Consider the following 13,426-nt stretch of genomic DNA (forward strand, 5'->3'; position numbering starts at 1 on the left):
GGCTAAATAACAAATGGCCCACATCAAAATAACTCATACACGTTCATTTGTTATCCAATATTTGATAAGAACAATTTTTTTTCTGATGAACTATAAATCGACATTCTAGTAATTGAAGAATTGTATATCTTATGCTCTCTCTACATGTATTACAGAAACCAAAAATTGTGTATTTGTGGCGATCTGTATTCAGGTGGAAATGACCTATGAAATTTCATAGCTGTACCCAGAAATATTTTTTAAATTTTGCTCATTTCACATTGATCTGAAATTATTGATAATCTCTTCAGGAATAGAAAATATAACCAAATCGGTAAAGCCGCACAAATGCACAGTTTTCAATTATATTGCGTTAATTAAGGCCATCAATAATAGTTAAAAATAAGAAAGACGAAACATTTATTAGGTCCAAATTCGAGAAATCAGGAGTACATAAATTAAAGTGTGGAACGTGTCCAAACGTGGTCAAATTGGCAGAACATTTAGGAATAGAATCCAGGAACATCATATGAGCTATGTAAATATGTAAAACAAATTCAACATATTCAAATCATCTTCTAGAGGAAAATCATATCTTTAACGCCGAGTTCGAAATTTTGCACGTAGAAAATAAAGGTATGAAACTGAATCATTTGGAAGCAATGGGAATTAATAAACTAAAAAATTCAAACTTCTAATGAATGATCAACTGGATTTGAATAGACAACCATTATTAAACTTGTTTTCTCAAAAACCAAGAAAGAATTATAATTGATGTAGATGTGAGGTAATATGCTTCAGGTAATCATAATTGAAGAGTTACCTTAGGTAGAGGTTTAAGTAATTTTTTGAAGGTAATCTCAATTATGCTTACCTGTAGTATACAAATATTAGTATAAGAAGCAAATTGAAGTATTCAATCACTTGATAAAGCTACTGTGTTAGCGAAACATCTGATATATATTTTTCAAATATAGTTTGTGGAGATCGATCGAATCGTAAGTGGATCTTTATCAAGTAACGGCCAAATCAATTAAAAAAAAACAGTTTATCATCCGTACACGAGAATATAACATGAGACGACGAGACGACACTGATAAGAGATACTTCGGTAAATGCCACTGAGTAGCTTCCACCAAAATCGATTTCTATTGTTAATCATGGCATATTCGAAATGTCTCAGTTAGCAGTCGCAGATTCAAAGGACATAAAGGAGTGCTTTTCCCGGATTTTCAAGAGTGTCTCAACTGTATGACCCCGGATTTGTTCGTTTGAGCACCCACCTAATTTTATGCACGGATTTTTTTATCGTTTTCTACTGAAATGTTGCAAGAATATTCCGCTTCAGATTTTTACTTTTGTATTTTAGCATCCCGCTAGAAAGGTTCTTGGTCTCGAGTGGTAGACGGTCATTACATCTTGCCGAAGGGACTTTGTCTTCAAGTGGCTACATGCACGATCCCGTGCTTTTTTGAATGTTTCAAGAGGTCTAAACTTTTTTTCTAATTAGTGAGGGTTCGTTAACTGACGACGTATTTGTTCGACAAAGCCGGATTTCTAGTTTCTGAAATAAAAAAGGAGTTTCGTTCTCTAATAATAATTTTTGTTGACTTCATTACAGTGGTGTTATAAAATAGTTTAGTTGAGTTTTTTCCAAAAGTGTAACAAAAATTTTAATTCATTGTTTGAATGAAAAAAGTTTCAACGTCAAATATGTTATTGGAGAAGCCAAAAGTAGACTGTATTTGAAACATGCAATCAATAAGCGGTATAAGTCTAAAACCAGTTTCGAAACTGTTTCTAACTTTTCCCGATTGCCCAAAGACTAGCTGGGTCGTTCCAATTCTGAAAAAAAAGGTGATCCACAACGTCTCAGTAATTATCGTCCCATAATTATTTCCCCAATATTTTTGAAAACATTTGAATATACCTATTTAGAGAGGCTGAATTCTCACTTGAAGCTAAATCACTGATAATCGACAACCAACATCGATTCTAAGAAAACAAATCTACAAGCAGAACTCTCCACTCCTATGAAAATCTGACTAACTGTGTTGATGCGGGCGGGCACCCTGTTGGGATCTTCTGTGATCTCAGCAGGGCTTTCGACTGCGTCAACTACACCACCCTTATAACTGAATTAATTGAAATTGGTGTTGAAGGACTTGCCCTGGAATGGATACAATCCGATCTGCACGCACGTCGCCAGTGCGTTAGTCTTCCATGGATAACTGACAAAACAGTGACCACCTGTAGTTTGGATTACCTTGACATCAGTATAGGTGTTTCCCAAGAATCGGTAGTGGGCCCAATGTTGTTCTTCATATATGTAAATGACATCGTCAGAGCAAACCTATCCACATATGTCACATTGTATGCGGACGATATGTCCATGATTATGAAGTTCTTTCTAACCTCTATGACTGGTTCTATACGAATTTTTGGCATCTGAATGCAGAAAGAACTCAGTTAATACATGCCTACTATTCATGTGAAGATTAATAATAAAGTTTTGGAAAATATATCATGTGTAAGGTTTTTGGGCCTGTACTTTAATGAGTGTCTTCATTGGAAAAGACACTGGCAAATCTAAATAAATGAACTTTAAACGTTCAAGCCATTCTCGATATACCTACACAGTAGGTTGAATGGACTGACGCCTATCACTTCAACTACTCCCCTGGCTAATACCACGAAGGGCGTTGGATTATATTCGACAGGCGTCAGTGCAAGAATCTTCACAGAACATTTCCTGCATATGCAATTGGCAATACAACTGAAAGAGTCGACCTTCAGTTTTGGAACGGGCATTTGCCCTTTTGGCTTGAACGTTTAAAGTTCATTTATTTAGATTTGTTTTTTGTCAGTCTTCAAGCATAGCCCACTGACTAATAAGAAAGTTAACTCTGTCAATTATCTATTCAGAAACATGAGATCAGTTTTAACGGGAGAAACAACTGATACTGTTATATTATACATAGGTCTAATCCCGTCTAAATGTGGCCCTAAACGATCAATCTGCTTGATCAAACGATTGAGTCAATCGATTGACGCGAGCTTCAATCAACTGTAATCAGCCCTTCAATCTTTTGATCAAAACCTTCTTCTCACCAGAAATGGGACCAGTGCACACTCGTTGTTCTTTTGCTGGTGGTTCATTTCGGTGAGCAATGGTTTCGAACACGGATTTGGCCTTACTCTCCCTCACATTGATTGCCCTCAAGCGGAAAAAACAACAGAAAAAGAAACGACGGTGGTCGAAGGAGTGGTACATGGTATTGATGCAGTTTTCTTGTTTCTGTTGCAATATACAGGGTGTCCCTGGACTTCCTCTTTTTCTCTCGGGAATGTATAGATGGGGTCAAAATATCACCAGTACTTCATATAACTTTTTTCCTAAAATTCTTCGTTGCCAAGTAACGGGCCCTCGAAGTTACAAAATGAAAAATGTTTTTCTTTGATAACTTTTCAAGTGAATATTCAAAATCATCCAAAGTTTGGTAATTGACTAAACAAATGAATTCCTTCGATGAGCTTTCATGCAGGAGTCAGTTGTTTTGCTACAAAGTCAGGAACGGACTACCCCTGATGGTCTACACCCCAAAACTTTGAAACGACAGATATTTTTCAATATTTTTCAACAAATTAAGGTTACTTGGACAATTTTATGAATAAAAGTACTCGTGTGGAAAGTCGATCGGAGCAACGAGTCTTGATAAAAATGTAGTTTCACTCGACGACATCAAACCCGCTCGTCCACCATTATTTGAAATGAATAATTATCAAAGCAGAAATAATAATGATAACGTTAATTCAACAACATTTATCCTGAGATGTCTACCATTATTCGAAAATATTAGTTTTTGAGGAAAATGGAAATGATAGGTAAAATGTTCATAACGAATTTTTATAATGCAAACACGTTTAACTAACGGAGACCGCGATGGCCATGAATATGGCCCACCTCTACCAATCCATCTATTGTGGAAAATATGGTTCAGATGGTCACGCACAATCAAACTAAAATGAGGAGGAGCGCCATCATGCATAAACCACATATCTCTTCGGGTTTGCAATGGAACATGTTCCAAAAGTCCATTCAAATCGTTCTGAATGAACTCCAAATAACGTTCTCCATTCAATCGGTCCTGTAGAACGAATGGTCCTATAAGATGGTTTCCTATGATACCAGCCCAAACATTCACGTTGAATTTCCGTTGGTGTTTGGTTTACAATATCCCATGGGGATTTTCTTCGGCCCATATATGGAGATTATGAGAGTTGATAACTCCATCTCTACTGAAACCTGCTTCATCAGTGAATAAAACTCGATTAATAAAAGTCATATCCTCTCTTTGCCTATCCATGAATCAATTGGCATATTCCAGTCGTGCTGGAAAATCTTGAGGTGTCATGGCATGTACCTTCTGGATGTGAAATGGGTGGAGCAGTTGTCCCCTAATTATTCTATGAATAGTGGACTTGGATGTATGGAACTGTTCTGATAGATTTCTGATGCTCATTGAAGGATCATCAGCGACGGCTTCCAAAATATTTTCCTCCAATACAACGGTACATACAGTCCTAGGAGCGCCCTCACCACCTCGTTTTGGCAAAACTGTACCTACAATAATATCGAAATAAAACAACGTGCTCAAATTAATTATCAATTATTACATACCTGTCTCCCTCAAGCTGCGATCGACACGCTCGAATGTTTCTCTTGACGGTACCGTTCGATTGGGAAAATGCTCGGAATACAGACGACGAGCTACTGCAGCATTACAAAATGCTCGTCCATAAAATACATGCATATCTGCATATTCATTGAATGTAAACTGTTCGGCCATATCAAAAAAATTCAAAATATCCTATAGAATATTGACAATACAATGATAGTCATATGACAACGCACCACTCAACAAAACAAAATCGCATTCCAGTTTCTCATTTTTTATCAAAACTTTCTAAAAGGTTTTTTTGTCAACATCTGTAAAAGAAATATTATTCCCTGGATATTTTTCACCTGATCATGTGCAGCCGTTTTTGTAGTTCATTCGTTTGCTTTTTATTAGTATAGTAAATATTTTTTCCGATGTGCGTTTTTTCAGCTAAATTTAGATTCGTGTTAAAGAATTTCTCCCATAAAATTATAATTATCAGTGAAACTCCTCAACAGTTTAGCTGTGAAGAAGAATTAGAAACATTCGAATGTTGAGTTTCATGAGATTCAGATAACTGATCAACACGAAACGTGATTATTCCACACGTATTATGTACATACAAAATATGGAATGAATTCGATATTTCATAGTAGAGTAGCTTGTTAGTTTAAAAACACCACGAATCTACAGAACTTGATATTTCTTTTGAAAAAATATCTGCTATCACAATTGTGACTTAAACTTCCATATAGGTACTGTACTTTTTGTTTACGACTTCATTTTAGCATACTTTGTATTATTCCTGTTATAAATGTTGTTGAATTAACGTTATCATTATTATTTCTGCTTTGATAATTATTCATTTCAAATAATTGTGGACGAGCGGGTTTGATGTCGTCGAGTAGAACTACATTTTTATCAAGACTCGTTGCTCCGATCGACTTTCCACACGAGTACTTTTATTCATAAAATTGTCCAAGTAACCTTATTTTGTTGAAAAATATTGAAAAATATCTGTCATTTCAAAGTTTTGGGGTGTGGACCATCGGGGGTAGTCCGTTCCTGATTTTGTAGCAAAACAACTGACTCCTGCATGAAAGCTCATCGACGGAATTCATTTGTTTAGTCAATTACCAAAATTTGGATGATTTTGAATATTCATTCGAAAAGTTATTAAAGAAAAACATTTTTCATTTTGTAACTTCGAGGGCCCGTAACTTGGTTACGAAGACTTTTAGGAAAAAAAGTTATATGAAGTACTGGTGATATTATGACCCCATCTATACATTACCGAGAGGAAAAGAGGAAGTCCAGGGACACCCTGTATATATAATTCAATCAACAGGTTATTGAATTCTCGCTCAGAGTTTTCGGGAAGCTCACTTTCCATAACAGACGCCATGGTTTCTACCTAGTGACTGACGCAATGCTTGACGAAAATTGTCCTAAACGGTCAATCCCCTTCAACCGCTTGAGTCATTCAAACTTTCTATCAATCATCATCAAGCCACTCTTCAAGCCTCAGACAGGTTCCTACACGGTCAATCACGCTTGAGTCAATCGGTTGACTCAAGCTTTTGATCAAAATGATTGACCGTCTAGGGCCTCCTTAAGATACGGAATGTATTTTTGGCTTCAAACAGTACCTGCAGAAAGAGTGAACCAAATTATTGAAAGAAAGATATACTGAATAATTACCTCGAACAGTAAGTATCGAGAGCTGGAAATCCATAATTATAGAAAGTATTATATTTTCAAAATCGTTTAATTTGTCATAAAAGAGGTGTAGGTGTGTCCAAACAATATTGAATGTATACTTTACAGATATTTAGTCATTCTTTTATATTACATATTATGTAATATAATATGTAATATAAGATGTATCAAGATGGAGTAGTAGAAAGCCAAAAACTTTCTTTCTCAAACATATTATGTACTTATTAGGTCAAGATATAATTTCACATTAATATTTTTTCAATTTCACATGTTTACCTTCACACACATATTTTACAGTTTAACATTTAAAATTTTATTATTTTAAAATTTATATTTATGCGTCTCTTGATATTACTATTTTACATTTATACATTTTACAAATTTTATAAATTTTGATGTTAACATTTCACATTTTATAACTAGAACTTTACAACGTTCATTGATTGATTAGTTAACTTGCTCATGCACAAGGTTATACCTTTTATGAGCAACAAACCGAACTATTTGCTGAATTAGATTGAATAATTGTTATTCTTATTTTATACATTTTTGATGGCAAATGAAATAAAGAAAGGGTCATTCACTTGTTTTAATAATGTGTTTTTAACGCAGAAAAAATTGTTTTGTTGTATCGCTGGTGTCTCTCGTACCTCTAGTTGTAGGGAACTTTTTAAAACTTGTCAATCAAATATTATACTTGCCGTGTTCGTACATATTTGAAGGTGTTTTTGTATTTTATGATCTGAAGCTAATAACCAAATTCACACTATCAATAGAAGGCAGCGAAATTGCCACGTGCCAACAAAACAAAACGAAAATAACAAAAAAAAAAAAAAAGAACTTATGGTTCTTAGTTATTTCTTAACAGGTTAGCTAATTTCTGAAGGGCTCGGTAACAGACGCTCAAGAGGCACGCGCAAAAGATTGCACGGCAGCTCAGTCGGGTATAGGGTGGGTTGAACTCAAACACTCTCTATACCGGATAGAGAAAAAAAATTAAATATATATATAGGGCGCCACCAACTTCAAAAGAAAATGAGCGAGTCTAAGTTGGGAGACTTCCACTAGCTAGTTATGGTTCTGTTTCCCAGAGCCAACATAAGTTAAATAACTGCAAAGATCTCTTCTTATTATTTGTATCTCTAAATTTTACGAAATGAATATAGACCAATTTCGTGGAACAAACTGAACAAGATTATATTACTGGTCCCCAAACACTTTTCTTCAGAATCTTGTTTAGACAGAAATAACTCAAATTTTACCAACTGTTGTTACCTCTACGTGATCACGTTGAGTGTACACTTTTGATATTTTGAATATATATTAAATATTTGCTTTCCAACGGAAAGAGAAATCTAATAAAATCATGCAGCTTATCTGAATAATTTGATGTCGAGGATGGTTCCACTGTCCAACGGCACACGGAATAGCAGGCACAGCCCTCCAACTCGAAATCGTCGTTACGGAACTCGAACGTTCAAATAATTCGCACGTGGGTTGCAATTTCTCCAGGCGGTCTCAGATATGGAACGGCCGGTTATGGAATATTGAAGAAATAATCGTTTGGGAGCCCAATTGAAACCCAATAATCGGATGGTCACGGAATGGTCACGGTAAAACCTAGGGTCATGGATACCAGGACCAGGACGAAGACTAAGACTAAGAATAGAACTAAAACCCTAAAAAAAATATTCCCCGTTATAATTATCTTTAGCCTTACCGGCTTTCTAATTTTCCCTTACCTCTTTGGTTGGTTGAGGGTAGTATCGATTGATGACGTTGTTATCGGCTTACGTAAATCCTTCGTAACGAAGAGCAAACTATTCGCTGAGGTCACAATAAAGTGACGAAACGATAGGCAATTAGTTGCTTGAAAGCAGAAGTGCAGTAATCCACAATTTTGTGAGAATTTTCAATTTGAAACACGACAGAAAAATTCCTACACATCAGCACTGCTACTTCGCAAAATCCGACCTGTTTGTAATTTCATCTCTTGTAGAAAAAAGAAAGCTTTTTTTTTTCTTCTCCATACCGAGAACTGATAAATAAATTGTACTGCGGCAACCCGTGATTCTTTATGAATATGGATCTGTCCACCAAGAATATGCAACCCATTTAACATCCGAGCTAAATGAACTGTGGCTACGATTCCAATGAATACCTAAAATAAAGTAAAACTGAAACCGAATAAAAAAAATAATTAAATGTATTTTGAACCGTTACAAAATGACTTATATGTGCCATTTTCAAAGACTAATATTTTATTTGATTTGAAAGCGTTATATTTTTAGGAGTGATTAATTTTTTGGGAAAGAAAGTTTTTGGCTTTCTACTACTTTTGTATCAGATGGAGTAGTAGAAAGCCAAAAACTTTCTTTCCCAAAAAATAATATTTTATATAGGTCACCTGCTGTGATCCGGCAAAGATTGTTCAATAACCTTCCGGCCTGAATTAAAGCATGTGTAACATTGAAAGCATTCAAACAATGTCTGAGGAAGTACCTATTAAAAGGTGGATTTGACTTTTTGGAAGAGTTTTAGTTTCAGTTTTAGTTCTATATTTTTAGTTAATTGGCTACCGTTTTGATAACAAATTCTATATTATTATTATTCTATTTTCTCTTCATCATCCACCTTCTACGTGGCAGAAATGCACTGTATGTCCAACCATCCGATTAATACCTGTTTAATTCCATCAAAGAGAAATGAAATTGCCGGTTCTCTTTCGCCGGTTAACCTCTAGAAAATCAAGATGAAACGCGGTCATTCGGTCAGCTGAAAAGCGGTGAAATTTCCACGGAACAATGCACCGAGAATAATAAGAATCCGATGAAAGGGGTTGTTGTTTAATGGAGGGTTGTGACGGAAAAGGGGAAAATGAAGTACTAATCAACAACCACTCACAAGTTGAAAGTTAGCTACTTGTGCGTCTATTTCTGCTGATGACTTCATGCGTAGACGCATTGGGGTTGTTTGTTATAAGTTCAGAGCTATATTTCACGGAATAAAACAGAAAGGGTAGATTACTGTTGGAAAGGTATATATATCATTTCACTCATAATTGACTGGGGTTACTTGCCAATAACAAGATTGTAGCCTCGTTAATAACATTTATTTTATTCGTTTATTCACGGGACAATCCCAATTCAGGAAAATGCATGACTATAACAAAGCTTACTGTCGTGGTAAATAGTACAAAGATAAAAAAAAAAAGTTTAGCCTTTCTCGAATTATACAGGAATACCTAAAAATGATGTTTTTGATTTTTACGAAAATAATCGTTATTTCAGAAGATATAAAAAATAAAAGGGAAAAGTTTCATTCGAAATGTACTATAACGATATAATCATAAACTTCATTGAACGTTTCGTGCACGGCATATGTATTTGTGGAGTAGTTTCCGTTTATGAATTGTTTGTTTGTTCGGGGTATTCAGGCAGTTCACTCCTTCTGAAATGACCCCTCCGATATTGACGAGGAGCTAGTACTCCGAAACCGATCTATTGGTGGTCATCCCGACCAAATGAAATTAATTCAGCTTTTCATATATAGGAAGTTACTTGCGACGAAACTTCCAAAAGAAAATATTGCACAGATGCCTAATGGTTTCACTTCAGCTTTCTACGCGGCATTAGCTGGATTACGATAGTTGCACACACACACTGATTTTGGACGGCCGACTTTGTACCGGTCGTCCAAATTCCAATAGTGAACCACATGTGGGAACGGGACCTTGCACACACGCCGACCAGTGATCGTCGCCGGTAAAATACCGGTGAGCAGCCGTCCACTGCCACTGTATCGCCGGCAGTACCGGGAAGTAGTCCCCTTACCACATGTGGTTCACTATTGGAATTTGGACGACCGGTACAAAGTCGGCCGTCCAAAATTGGTGTGTGTGCAACTAGCGTTAGTTGTTTTTCCGTCGGGTATCTGCCACGAGCACCTACACAATCGTAGGTTCACATGACAGGCAAGAATGTGATTGTTTTTATCTGTATTGAGCATATCTCTCCAGAATATTTTTAATCATATATACTCAACGTGCGCATGTGATGCTTACACTTCAAGGCTAATTCGTGAAGAATGGTAAGATTCCGAATAATTGAGTGTATAGGTAAGTTTATATAACAGATATCGGTGTTGAGAGAAAATTATCATAGATATATGCTTTCTGAACAGTCGTATTAATCTTCCTCTTGAAGAATAGAATAAATTTCATGAAATTTCGAATCGGCCATCGCTGATATTTTTTATTTGCTCGATTTCCATGATTTTCAGTAATTTTCTTGCCAATTCGTGACTCATCTGCAATTCTTGACTGAAGTCTCTCATGATGGGTTAGATGTTATCGATAGCGATACCTGTTAGTATGCAAATTATCAACATTCTTTGAATATCTACACCATTTCTCAAATACATATTCACTTTTCCAATTTGAGTTGGAATCAAACTGAACAAAAATTAAGATTTCACTTGTTCATTAAGTTTATGCCACCCTCATTACCAAAGAAAACTCAACGTCATGGCTATCTATAAAAATAAATGCAACCTAACTGCGAATAAATTAGTATCGACAAATTGGTCGGTCAGTAGCCGGACGGTAAAACTGGGTGCTTCGTTCACTATCAATCGGCCGATGTGTGAGTCGATAGTTCAAGCCCCAGGCTGGACGCTTGATTTTCATTTGCTATCGTCGAACCCGTGTTAGGAATCACACGTTAAGAGGTAAGACCTCGTTAGTCCTTAGCTCGCACAAGTTTTGACTTCAGAGGGTTGTCGTTCGCAAAATTTAGATAGTTGGTTAACGGAAAAAACATATTTTAAGCATATTTTTCAAACATTTTTATTTTTGAAATGGTCACTGTTTGAAAAATAATAGACACAAAATTATAATTTTTTGAACTTATCCAGAATCCAAAAAAATCCAGAGTTTTGGAGAAAGAACAAATACTGAAGTTTATACAAGAAGCTCCTGACGAAAAATTTTTATTGACCAAGGTAAGTTTAATGTCTCACGGTAGTATTAAATAAATAGAAAATAATATCTATAAATTAAGTAGATCCTAATAAGTATAGTTGGCCAAATCAGATATATTATCTAAAACTATGTTAATGTGATATCTAACTATGATCTTCTAAATTATTTTAAATTGGGCGTTGAGAATCGCGTTTTCATACATATATTTGTAAATACGAATGGTTCAGCGGTAGTGCGTCGGCCTCTCGCGCCCAAGGACCTGGGTTCGATTTCTGACAGCCATAATCTTTTTTTAGTTTCTATATTGTAATTTCTTTTTCTTTTAGGTTATACTAATATTTGGAGCTCTTAGAAGAGATGAACTGTATAAACTGAAATTAGATGATATTGAAGATTTAGGTACAATACTCATAGTAAACGTCCATGATACAAAAACCAAAATCTCAAGAAAATTTTCCATCACGGAACATCTTGAATTATACCGAAAATATACGGCACTCCGTCCGCAAAAATACGCAGAAAAAAAATCATTTATTAATTATCAAGGTGGAAAATGTACCTGCCAGATCGTTGGTATAAATAAAATTGGTAAAGTTCCTTCGGTAAACGCAAAATACCTAAATTTACCTCATGCTGAACAATATACAGGCCACTGTTTTAGGCGGTCATCCGCCACGTTATTAGTAGATGCTGGAGGCGATTTGCTTACCTTAAAAAAACATGGAGGTTGGAAATCCTCTGCAGTGGCAGAGCATTATATAGAAAACTCAATTACTCAGAAAATTGATGTGGCAAATAAAATTTTATCGCCTCAAAATCAAATTTCCTCAGCCCCTATCGCCACTACTTCTATCATCTCAACTTCCAAGTCAAGAAACACACTAATAGAAAAATCAAATGCTGCAGGTGTAAGTTTTGGAATAGTCACAGGTTCCAATTCTACTATTAATAATCATTATTATTCCACATCAGAATGAAAACCAAAAATAGTAATCTCAGTATAAGAATTAATTGTTAATTTTATAATATAGGTACTTACTAATTATTCTGAAATTCAATAAAGCTCTTTAAACTAATGATGCCTGAGGGCTCGTGTCGCAAATTCCACGCTTGTGTAAAAAAGTCGATTTCACGCACTTGTTACACAATATACTATTTGTTTATTTAGTAATTGTGCCAGCAATGCTATGGGTTGAATTTTTCTGTACTGGAATGTTTAAACCAAATTAAACCAATTGACGTTTAACTACATAATATAAGGTAATAAACTTGAGGTCAGTTCGAAAGATGCTCGAAATGGTTGCCTTGAACTTCTTGACATATGAAAAGCCTATCCGATATTTCACGCCGAACATTTTTGAACACAGTAACGTCAATATGTCAACAAATATCTATTATTCTTAAAAAAAAAGTCCAAAGGTATCAAATTCAGCGAGTGGGCTGGCCATTCTGTAGGACCTCGACGGTCAATCCAACGACCGGGAAAAGTAGCATCCAAATAGTTTCTTACTTGTCTGGAGTAATATAATGGTGCTCCATCTTGTTGGAATACAATATTTATATTGAATTCATTAAAATTCGTTTCGACGATTTCAGTGATGAGAGGATCAACAGTAGTTTCCAGCATATTGAAATACAATTCCCCTGTTGAATTTTGATCAATAAATAGAGGTCCTACAATATGGGTTCCCAATAATCCTGCCCAAACGTTAATTTTTTCTGGATATTTGGTATGTGTTTTCCGGAAAACGTGAGGATTGGTGTCACTCCAGTAACGGCAATTTTGTCTGTGAATATTGCCATCTGAAAAAATGTACATTCGTCACTGAAACAAATATTGTGGAGATAGGTAGGATTCCTTGCAATGGTTTCCGTCATGATTTCGCAGAATTCTGTTCTTGGATCAGGGTCATCTTCAGTTAATTGGTGTACCATTTTAATTTTGTATGGATGATACCTATTTCTCTTCAAAAGTCTCCAGACAGTAGAAGGACACCTCACAAACATTCGCGACGAAATAAGTAGACTGTTCAGGATTTACTACTATCTCACCAATTATTTGCACTCGCTGTTCTTTCGGAATGGA

At 35.6% G+C, this 13,426-nt stretch overlaps 1 protein-coding gene and 1 long non-coding RNA gene across 6 annotated transcripts in view; both read right to left on the reverse strand.

Moving 5' to 3' along the window:
- LOC111507432 (uncharacterized) overlaps positions 1–13,426 on the reverse strand; it is a 544,290-nt gene that overhangs the window by 242,475 nt on the left and 288,389 nt on the right. The gene's annotated exons all lie outside the window — the stretch shown is intronic.
- Positions 7,531–8,332, reverse strand: LOC141483364 (uncharacterized). Its single transcript, XR_012466040.1, has 2 exons — positions 8,102–8,332; positions 7,531–8,038 (listed from the first exon to the last, which is right to left on the reverse strand). It is a non-coding gene; the product is annotated as an uncharacterized lncRNA (long non-coding RNA).

The sequence above is a fragment of the Leptinotarsa decemlineata genome, unplaced genomic scaffold (assembly GCF_025532065.1).
Source record: "Leptinotarsa decemlineata unplaced genomic scaffold, Ldec_3_MD MMD2_tig00003335_RagTag_RagTag, whole genome shotgun sequence".
Taxonomy (NCBI): domain Eukaryota; kingdom Metazoa; phylum Arthropoda; class Insecta; order Coleoptera; family Chrysomelidae; genus Leptinotarsa; species Leptinotarsa decemlineata.